General features: G+C 36.5%; 1 protein-coding gene across 2 annotated transcripts in view; it reads right to left on the bottom strand.

The window, feature by feature from the left end:
• The window catches only part of sphkap (SPHK1 interactor, AKAP domain containing), a 107458-nt gene extending 95927 nt beyond the window's left edge, over positions 1-11531 (bottom strand). Inside the window, exons 1-2 of one of the 2 annotated variants that reach the window (XM_027999020.1) lie at positions 11398-11531; positions 11242-11303 (exon numbers count right to left, since the gene is read on the bottom strand). The gene's annotated coding sequence lies outside the window, so the exon portion shown is untranslated. The remainder of the gene's footprint in view (positions 1-11241; positions 11304-11397) is intronic. The other variant, XM_027999022.1, reaches the window with a different exon arrangement.

The raw sequence follows: 11531 nt of genomic DNA on the forward strand, positions 1-11531 counted from the left end.
GTATTACCAGAAGGTGAATTTTAAGCCACAGATAATCAGTACGAATGAAACCCAAACCTAGACAAATGGGAAATTTTACCACAACTGTTTGGGGAATATACAGTAACCCATTGTTAAATGGATATTTTCACATAGACACTCATAAACACATTATTTTAAGTTAAAAAAGACCTGACAGGCCATAGCAGGGGCTTGTTTTTTGACATCTTTACATCACTCTAAAAGAAATCTTTAGGATTGCCCAATAATTGGTAGAAATTGATTTAGAAAGAGCCTTCCTTTTGAAATGGGCAACAGCAGCTCTGTGCAGTGTGTGGGTTCCCTTCCTGTAAAACCCACTGTCACTTGTTGGTTATGTAGCTAATCACAAAATGCCTCCTGATGTTACACCAGCCATCACAGATGAGTGGGATAGAGGTGTTAAACTTGTGCAACAGGAACTGTTTGTGATCTTAGACATTTTCTTGAGAAGCAATGGTTTTTTTTTCCAAAAGCAATAGTGATTATTCAATGCAATAACCTCTCTATAAGACCAAGGCATGCAGGTTCCTTTTTGTTTCATTATCAGTGGATGTTTTGGACACCCACTGATCGAAAACGAAAGAAGGAGGAAGCTCTTCTTTGCTAGTTGTGTTGGAGACAGTGAGGCAGTACTTGGCTTTTTTGTTGTTTGAATTTTATTTTTCAGATTTTTTTTATTTTATTTTTCATTTTGTTGGAGTCTTTAGCTTTGTTTTGTTTGTGGCTGTTTGTACTAGCTGTGACTCCAGGTCAATTTATCATGTGCCAGTCATAAACCAATTTCATCCCTACCGACCTCATCACATTTTATTGCCTTAGACAAAAGATTTTGCATCTGTTTATTTTTTATGCTTTTGTTGTTAAGTTTGTTCAAGAATGATAAAAATTAAGTAATAGAAAATGTTTATTAAATCTTATTTAGCTAGTGTTTCTGTGATTCCTGCTTGAAACTGGTGACTTCTTGTACCATTTGACATATTATGAGCAGAGCTAAATATAAAACAACCTGGGAATTACTCAGAACTTGAGAAATAGATCAAACCTAACACAAGTCAATACTCATAATGGGAAATTTTCACAATAACCATGACTGACCTTCTGCTTATAGATTTATTGTAGTCATATAAGCACATTTTCCTAACTCTGAGCTGTGAAAATAAATTAAATAAAATCAATGTTTTTTGTTTAAATTTTTCACTAAACATCCTCTCATAGACATCTCCTTATCAGATATGAAACAATCAAAACTGACAAAGAAAGTAAGAAAGGGATCAAACATTTTATGTGGTATTTAGGATGTTATTTAAATAATTCTAAGTTACTATAATCATTTTTTCTATCATGTTACAACTAATAAATCATTAGACTTCAAAAACACATTTCTACGCTTACACATGTCTCCATATCATGGCTGCAAATCTACAAGCATGCACACATACAGGTTCACAGACTAAATACTTACAGGTTCTTGTATATTACCGCTCAAATATTTACGATGTGTGAACGAACAGGAAATGATCCTACTACCCGCGGCCTTTAGAACAGCCTTGTATGGTCTATTAATAAACACTTGTGAAGGGAGACTCATTTGTGTTCATTGATTGTGACGCTTTCTGCTACGTGCCTGAATAATTAATAATAAAAACCCAAATTCCCCCTTTGGTCCAGTCATGTGTTTGTGAGGGAGAGAGAATGGCTGAATGACGATGAGAAAACAGAAGAGAAATCATACTAGCAGCCACTAGTTTCACTGATACAAACACAGCTAGACAAAGAATGACAGAGATAAAAAGACTCCTTTGTAGCTTTGCAATGTTATTCTTATCCTCTGTTGTTGAGACAAAATACGAGAGAGGAGGGCAAAAAAATAAATTGTTCAGAGAGGGGGAATTCATGATGGCCAATTGCTTCCTGACTATTGTTGGATTAATGTTGGTGGAGAAGGAACATAGTATTTTTGTAATAATGGGGTGTTTATAGTTTCCTGTGTAGCAGCTTGGCACTAATTAAACTGCGTCAAAATTTGTCCTGCCAGTAAAGATCTGAAGGAGTCTGGAAGTAAATGAGAGAAGAGACGTATTTACTGTAAGTGTAGGAAAAATACTGAGGTTCTTAAAAGCGCCTATCATAATGGTCTTCTTTAGAAACTCATTGTTTCATACATTTATTTAAAAAATGTCTCGGTATAGTATTTTTCTCCCCCACATAAGCTTCACATGTTAATTTTAGAGATGAAACACAAGGTTTGTTTGAGTGAAACTGACCTAAAAAGGATCTTTTTTTTTTTACCTTGAGTTGAAAAGCTTAAATTATATTTTGAAGTAAGACGGCATCAGCATTTCTTCTTCTGCAGCTGAGAGTCCAAGGTAAACCTCCTTCCACTAATCCATTTAGCTCCACCATAATTCCTCTTTGTGCTAAACACTTACAGCAATCATCACCCAGAGAAACATTCAATCCTTTCTCAGAACAAACTCATTCATGTTCACAGTTAGCATTGCTGAGTAAATCAGACAGGTGATTTATGTGCTGTGTCCCAATTTCATACCCGGCAACAAATAAGGTTGCAGAGTGTCCCACTGTACAGTGTTGAGATTGTAACTAAAAAACAAGAAAATAAATCCGACATTATGAAGCTCTTTTTGGCTACTTTTATCCAATATCTTGTTCTTTTGATTCTCAAGAGTGGAATTTAGTTCAAATCCATTTGGAGCATGTCAGACTGAAGCAATGTCTACATTACTCCCCAAAAGGCCTCAATATGGCTACTTATTTCTTGTTACATCCTTCAGTCAGTTGTGAACGAGACGCCAAGATACCTGAACTCCTCTGAGGCACAAACTGACCAACCTATTGCTGGCAATCAAGACTTTTTCTGGTTGAGTATTATGACATAACACTCTGAAGTTTTGACACCAGACGATTTCCTCTTGACTTGCTCTTGCTTGGATCATACAAGATCCTTATATCCTTTAATTTAACCTCATCACCTCATCAAGATATACTCTGCTAAAACAAAATGTGGACCAAACAACCCAGCTCCCATCAGAACCACAGCAAGGGGAAGTCCACGGTTCCACAGTCAGGAACAAAGCAGCATTGAATATTTTGGTTCGACAGTCATATCTTTTCCAAAGCCAGAGTAAGTAGAGGAACGTGTGATCCCTCGGTATCAGCAAAACGTTTTGATCCCCTTTCCTAAAAATTGGATTCACTATTGTGATTTTACACCCAACTACTTTTTCTCGTCATCTATTAAACGTTGAAGTTAACATCCCAACTATGTTATCACTGTTGAAACCTCTGCTGTGTATAATTTTTGACAATCTTGTATATATATAATTTTTGTATATTTTTACATATGTTGAAAATGCCCCTCTAACCATGTACGAGTTTAGATGAATTATTAGTTTCACAGCTGCAGCCAGTTCTTTCAAACTAAAGATGCAGATGGTGCCAGGTGTCACAACCAGATCCTCTGTATGGTTTTTATTGGAAGCAGAAGCATGACTAAAATCTAAATCTGCCTCTGGCATCTGCTCAAAGTCTGAGACATAAAATTCTCCATTCTCGCCTACTAGGTTCCACTACAGGTATTTGTTGGAGTCTCTTGTGCAGCCAGATTTTTGTAACCGAATTGGCAATAAGTGCTGGCAGAGACGGTGTTTCCAGTCAGGCATCGGTGCCAAACATGAAGCGGATGAAAAATGTTGGATCATGAGCAGAAGAAAAAAAATATAGAGCATGGCTCGCTGTAATTTGATGCAGTAAAGAAGCTGTTTTTCTACTGGGTTACCTTATCTGTCAGGAACAAGTATTTAAAACACACTGATATTCTGGTTTTTTTCCCACCTCTCTCTTTAGTAGACTGTGTATAAACCAGCTCATTATCGCCCTGTAGAAGGCTGTGGTGAAAACTTTGTAGCTGAGCGAAATACATCATGTTCACTTGTGGTAAAACAAAATGTGGTTTGGCACATGCTTCTTCAAGATTTGGCAGCTTGCATGGTGTAGGTATAGCACCTTCATCATCTCTTCTGTGATGTGTTGCAGGTTTGCCTGCCATGTTAAGAAGAAACAAAGAAAAACCAAAAAGAGCTTTTAGCTAACTTTTTAAATCTATTGTAGGGACATGTGAAATCTAATTAAAACAGTTTAAGGTTTTCATTTTAACCTGCATCTTCCACAGGAAAAAAACAAACAACTAATCTGAGAATTGTGTTATATAAGTTATATATTCTCTCCATTATACTTTAGTAAATTTTGGTGTTGTGCAGATAAGTTACTTCATGTGTACAAACCACCTAGAGATCTAAATTACACCTTCAAACATTCACCTTCTTTACGTACCTGGTAGGTTGTTATTCAGGTGTTTTTCTATTTTAAATGTAAACTGATGCATGTCAAAAGTAACTAGATTTTGTTCTCATATAATCAATATTTTTGAGACATATATGAAAACAAAATCAATCCATAATTGCTTGCAATCTTAATGCCTGTAACTTTTTCACATGAACTAATAGCACAAAGCAAAAATGGAGAAAATAGGATTTGTGATGTTTTAAACATTGCATTACCTTGTTCAGAGTAGAATCAACACAAACAAAAGTCTTCATATCAAACATAAATACAGAAAGCCGGAACCATTAAAAAATAATTTCTTGATACCCAAACTAGTGAGAGAAATACTTTGTCTAAGCAAAATTTGTAGGAAGTGCTACTGATGCACAATCACTCTGTCTCACATGGTCTGTATAGTTGCAAGATCAAAAAGTATATCATGACTTTCAAACCATTCTTCTGATTGCTGCTCCACAAAATGCCACATGCACACATTTGTCAAAGAGACAGAAGGTAAAAGGCCCGACAATGTCGGAGTCAGCAAGATTCCTCTGTAGTCATCCACTTTACTGCTCTGGGTAATTTATTAGCATACCAGACAGGGGCAGTCAACTTGAGAATGAACAGCTGGAAGCTTTAATTTTTTTTTCATTTGAAAATTAGCAAAACATAATAAAAAATATATTTCGCAAAGGTCTAAGCTGCAGAGTCAATGTTTAAATGTGCATAAAATTAAAAGTGAGGGTGTCTCCGTCTACAAAATGACAGCATAAGAAATGTGCCAGTTGTTGCTCATGCTCTCAATTTTTTGTGAAGCACTTTTGGGCTTTTTTGGGTAAACCTATGGAGGATGTCAACAACTATCTGCTGGGAAACTGTCAAATCAGCAGTGTTCTCCAGGACTGTGCAGGCAATTATATAACATTTCTCTTCTGAAGTTATTTTCATTTGTTCTAACGACTGAATTAACAAGAAGCAAATAAATATTATGAATATATCACTGTGTGCATTACATTTGTTTGAGTTTTATCCTGTGACTAAATTACTAACCAACTAAATTACTAAATAATTTTTCTACGATTTTCTAATTTACTTGGCCTGTGTAAAGGATCACTAGGATTTGGCTGTTAAACAGGAGTTAATTTTGAAATATGGTGTGATGAGTTCAACAACTCTTGTGAAACTGATTTGATGGCAACAGGGGGCCAAAACAACGAGCTGATTTTGCTGCTGTTGGTGAGCAAAACACAAATATGTGAACTTGAATGTGATTGCAGCATTGTTCTTAATGAGCTTTAACAAAAAGGAGTGCATACACTCAAAATGCAAAACACATACACAAGTGAAGGCTGAGGCACCAACCCACCTCATTCACACCATTGTTCTCAGAGAAAGTAGATCCCACAGCAACAGTTATTACAGAACGGCCAAAAGCACTCACCACACTCATTAGGGTCGATCAGATCGCCTCTGTGGCCAACTCAGAGCGCCGTCTCCCTCTTTGTAAATTGTACTTTTCAGAACCAGCCCCCTGGCCTCCTGCTGTGTCCACTGCTACAGCCACTTTCCGAGGCTTGTGTGTGGTTTCTGCTTTGTGTACACACATGAAGGTGGGTGTGGGCGTCTTTGTGTGTCTAATCCCTGCTGAGTAGAGCGGGTGCTAGGCAGCAAACGCTCACCGGAGAGTTACAAGCAGAAAACAGAGGTTAGATTGGGATTGATTGTGAGGCAACAACCTGCTTTCCTGGCGTCTCGTTTTAGTTGTGTGGCATTTTACAGCCCTCTCTAGCATTTTTTGTTTTTAATTATGTTTTATACAAACAAACATTTCAGTTTGACTTTGCTTCCAAACCTGCAGATATTGTTTTGGTTATATAGCTTCAACCTTTGGTAGAACATCCACCTCTGTGTGTACATATGCAGAACTTCTGTTAATATAAATGGTCTTAACTTCTGTCAAGAATCAAGAAGACTCGTACATTGTTGACTGCCAGATACTGTTACTTATGTTTCCATGTAGTGATTCAGTTGGTGCTCCTGTGATATTGCTAGACTCTTTCCACCAGGGTTCTTCGAAATGTACATTGAAGTATCGATGTAAAACCAGAAGCTTAAGACAAGTTAATTGTCTTTAAATAGACATGAGTGACATAACTGGTATTTTAACATTTTTTTTCTATTTTAGAAAAATAATTGGGATAATTGGCTAACTAAAATACAGTGCATTCGTTGATTCACCTATGCATACAGGTGCTTTCTTGTTTAAAGCCCTCACTAATGTGTGTAAACAGTGACTCCATTTGGAGACGAGTTGTTTTAGAGACTTGCTTCATTTACAGTCCAACAGCAGCTTTGGTGACATACACCTTACTCAACACATTTAAGAACAACTGCTGTAGAAAACAGTTTCCAGTCCATCCTAATAGCGTCACAGTCACACTCACGGACACGTGACACAAAGTGAAGACTTAAGTAGATTAGTAAGCAGCGTAATAACTAGCACTTGACACAGAAGCACGTTACACTAAGCAAGTCCACAGTTGCCTCTTTCTTTGACAAAAAACAACAGAAGGCTAACTGGCGGGTAGGTTGCTGAATAAATATGTTCATTATTTTGGCTGTTTTGCACAGGTTGGTAGTGTCACATTTCCAAATGTCAACAGTTTACAGTGCAAAAATCTCTCTTTCTGTATTTTTAGTTTAAAATCCTCATTTTTGGAGACTAAATCATGCCGACATTAATCATTTGTCTCATAATTTACACAGAAAGTGTCTTTATGAAGCAAGATTATTGTACAGGAAGGTAACTTCTGGTTAAACCCTGAGCTTTGAGACGTGCTGGTTCACTTTCGATCTTAAGGGATTTACTAACTTAGGTTATGCTGCACACTTAACCTGCCCCAGATCAAGTGATCTATTTAGTTACATAAATAGATCACCTTTTGACCAAGCTGCCCAAAGGATCCAAGCAAAAACAGATTGCATTTCAAAATAAAAGTTTCTATTTCACGGTGAAAAAGTATACGTCATGATCCAGTTCCTGACAGAACAATTTCTCACAGCTTTTACTTAAAATAATTTTTCTTAGAAGAACCTTTCTTGTCAATTCAATGCCTGCAATGTGTTCTCCTGCTGTTGACCCTTTCTTATCATTTGTAATTTGACAATTTAATTTAGACATATCAGACAAAAATTGTAGCTCACAGTTCTTTAGAGAAACAAATTTCTTACATAGAAATTTGTTGTCCAGCCATTCCTGAACAATTTCCTTTTCATGACTAGGTTTGCCTGTTGCATCCAACATATCAAATTCCACATAACACACTTGTTAAATTTGAGTTGCTCTGGTCAAGACATAGTCACTTCATAAACACCTGCCTGATCAGTAAATAAAAGCTCTTTGGTTGTAGGATATTGTAAAACAAGAGTCTTAAGATTAAGATGAAGATTTAAGTCCATAACAAAAACAGTGGTACATATCCAAATATGACGCTTGTATTACAATGCAGTGTAGATACTGTATTTTAGGGGGAAAAAAGTCAAACTCTTGGATCACTACAAATCAGAGCTTGTCGTTCTGCCACAAAGCTGTGTTTGAATTAAAATTTATGTTTTTTTATTATGATTGTAAATTTTTATCAAAACCAACCACATACACATTGGCCCCACTGAGACAGATGAATAACAAAAGATGGAAGAGACAGTTGGACTCATGGGAGCCGGAGAGTAAATAGACCAACAGAAAGTCTTTGACAGGAATTGGGAGGGAAATATTGAATAACCACTAGAGAAAGGTCACGGTCATAATTGGGGCCATTCATCATGGGACCGTTTTAGAATAAGTGTTATGTGCCATCCATCCATTCATTGAGCCTCCGGCACAGAGTGGCTGCTGATAAGAGAGTCTGGAGAGAGTCCAGCCAGCAGACAACTTCTGTCCTTTCACAGACACAAAAAGCTGTAAAAGCTGCTGCACATCTTCAACGTAAAAAGCATTTAGTATCTCTGCTGCTACCATGAAAGGATATAAATCTCAGTTCTTATAGGGCTGAACTAAATGTACTAAAAAATGGTGACTTTAAAGAAAATTAGACTTCAGCAATGTTCCGCTTGAATTATTTTAAGTATTTATATATGTACAGAGTTTACAAAATTATTCAGACTCCTTAAACCTCTCAGTATTTCATGGTACAGTCAAAAAAACAAAAATCACTTTTTTATTAAGATTTTATGTATTAACTCAACTCCAATTCATAATTGTGTAGAGGAAGGAAAGTAAGATGTTTCTAAAAATCTACTAATAAAAAGCTGAAATGTGCGTCATTTATTTATCTTCAACTACGGCTGCAATTTTGGGAGTATTTGTTTTCACCAGCTTTGCCCATCTAAATGTTTGGCCATTCTTTTATTGTAAAATAGTTTAGGCTCAGTCAGATTGGATGGCAAGCATCAAAGTAATTTTCAAGTCTTGACAATTTTGTTTTATCTAAACAATATTTGCCTTTTCTTAAAAAGAAAAAAAAATCCATTAAGCAAATTAAGCAACATGTGCACATAAAAATCTGCCATTAGACAAGATCCTGATATAAATAGATATATTTTATTGAATTAGTCAGAAATGCAAACAAGAGAATTCGTTTCACTATAACACAAAATACCTTTCCTGCACACGTCTGAGATTTACAAATACTATACAGATAACTAACTACGTATATTCAGTACAAAGAACAAGAAAAAAAATTGAAAGTAGAAAAAAACATGTTTGTGAGGAATGTTTTTAAAATAAATTGTTTTTCTGCTTCTTTCTTCCATCTCCTGACAAAATCAGTGAGAAAGTGTAATATTTCTTGAAGTTTGTGTTCAGATCAACAAATAAGACATCCTTCAGTAATTACTACCCAAGTATAATCAATCCTTCCAGACTGGCTTCTTAAAAGTAAATTACTGTAAAATCAGAAATTTCTAAATGCCTCTTTAAAAGGAAACAAAATCCATCTCTCCTGTTTAAGTTTCATGTTGTCAGCCTTTATAGAGAGCAGTTCTCATCATGGTTTGCTCAACTACGAAAATGATTTTGTAAGACAAATGTTTCTTATTTTGTTTCTCATGTATTTCTTTAGACTTTGTCAGGATGTGTTGCTTTATGTGGTTGTTTAGCCCAGTGTCTCCCAGTACCAAAAGTCTTTCATCTTTTAGATGTGCAAGTGCATTGATATCCACCCACTAATTTCAGTCAGAAAGGAAACACCTAAAACATGCAGGAGAGTGAAATGTGAGGACGAGGGTTGAGAAAAATGGACTGTTTCCATTTCCACAGAACCAGGAAACTCCATTTTAAAGTAAATATAAGGAATAAGGTTTTTTGCATGTTTGTTTTAGGTCTACAAACTATGCTGCTGTGTTCTTCATACTATGTATTTTAAAGAAATATTAAACCATGTAAACTAGTGTGTTTGCAATTTTTAAAAACTGGAAAGAAATGCAAAAAACAAGAGGGCAGAAGCAGCTGAGCATATGGTTAAGTTTGACCTCAGGAATGGCCCAGAGCAAGTTCATGCATCTCCAGCTGAGGCATCCAAGCTGCAGTAATGTGTCATATCCTTCAGGACAGGGATATAGATAGAGATTGCTAAAAGGCACCAGAGGTCATATTAAATATTCACAAGATCCATTATAAACACAAATCAAATGCAATCACTTGCCTCCAAACTGAAAACAGTAAAACATCACTCATCGCTCCCTAATTTCTTCATGTGCCCTACAGCTTGGAACTGCTCTTAGATATTTAATATCACCTCTTAACCTTGCTGTCAGCTCTCTCTGTGGGTCTGCAGTTACACACATACTTTTTCCACAAGCATGCACTGTGGTCCCAGCAGAGAAAAACCAATAAAGCTTTATGCTACTGGCTCAGACTATCTCCTGGTGTGCACAGCAGGGAGGATGTTATCTGCTCCGTTTTCATTTAGTTTCTTATAAGCTTGCCAAAGTATAACTTAAAGTGACACACCACGCAATAGTTTTCATTAAGATGCACATGTAGGCAATTAGAAAAAATTTTAGATATGCAAATGAACATGATATTGTGGGATTAGGACCACAAAGGCTAACTGAATTAAATCAATTATGTTAATGGTCTGCCAGATAAATAATTCAGAATGAAATAAAGTGGATTCATGTTAAGATGAATATCACGTGCTTTTAGAGGAAGCAGTGACAAAGTCTACCTGGAAGCAAAATTAACAACTACACCAGACCTTATGTGTAACACGGGGGAAGAACCCAGATTGTGACAAGAGGACGTGGCCTTAAAGCCAACTGGTAGACTTCTTAAATCTCATCAAGTAGCCTACGGTCTCCCAATTAAAAGTACCCAGGTAGGTCTGGCTTAAAATGATGAAACAGAAATAGTATACAAAATATGTTTTATTTATACATTCTTTTACAATATTAAAAATAGACATTATTCTACTTTAAAACCCAATACAGAACAGCAACTCAGGACACTCGAAGCAATTTGAGACAAACAAAAAACTGCAAACCAAATTAGTAACCACACAAATTAAGGACACAAATTAATGTTAGACAAAACACAAAAAAACAAGTCTCACGTTGCGTCAGCACAGTCCTATGACGCTGCGCCCAATCAACTAATTCATAAAACAAAACAACAAAATACGAACTAACAGTTTGGTTCTGTGGAGCATGTGCTACAACTCCAGCTCTTTAGCTCAACCTATTAATTTAACCCAAAGCGTCAAAAAATGCACCCAGGTCAGAGTACAATATGCAACATCAGCAATCTGCAATACCAAAAAAACAGGTAAGGTGTCTGCTGACAATAATAAAACCACTCAAGGCAAGATGAAAAACTGTTACCTTAATCAGCCACGCAACAGCGTACCCTCAGATGCTGCAGCGAAGAACCACTGAAATGCATCCTAAAAAGCAATTAGAAAGCACGTCATAAGATAGTAGCAACAATATAAAAAGCGGCCTAACATTGCACAGATAACAAAAATCCATTTATCCTACCATCAGCACAAATGTGCAGGATCCAAATCTTGGCGCAGCACGGCGCCAGCGCTTATCCAACAGATCCAACTGCACGCCACAATGGATCCGACTCTCTAAACTTGGCGGGCACACCTGGTGCCTATATACGCACT

This window comes from Xiphophorus couchianus, chromosome 18 (genome assembly GCF_001444195.1).
Source record: "Xiphophorus couchianus chromosome 18, X_couchianus-1.0, whole genome shotgun sequence".
Classification (NCBI taxonomy): Eukaryota; Metazoa; Chordata; class Actinopteri; order Cyprinodontiformes; family Poeciliidae; genus Xiphophorus; species Xiphophorus couchianus.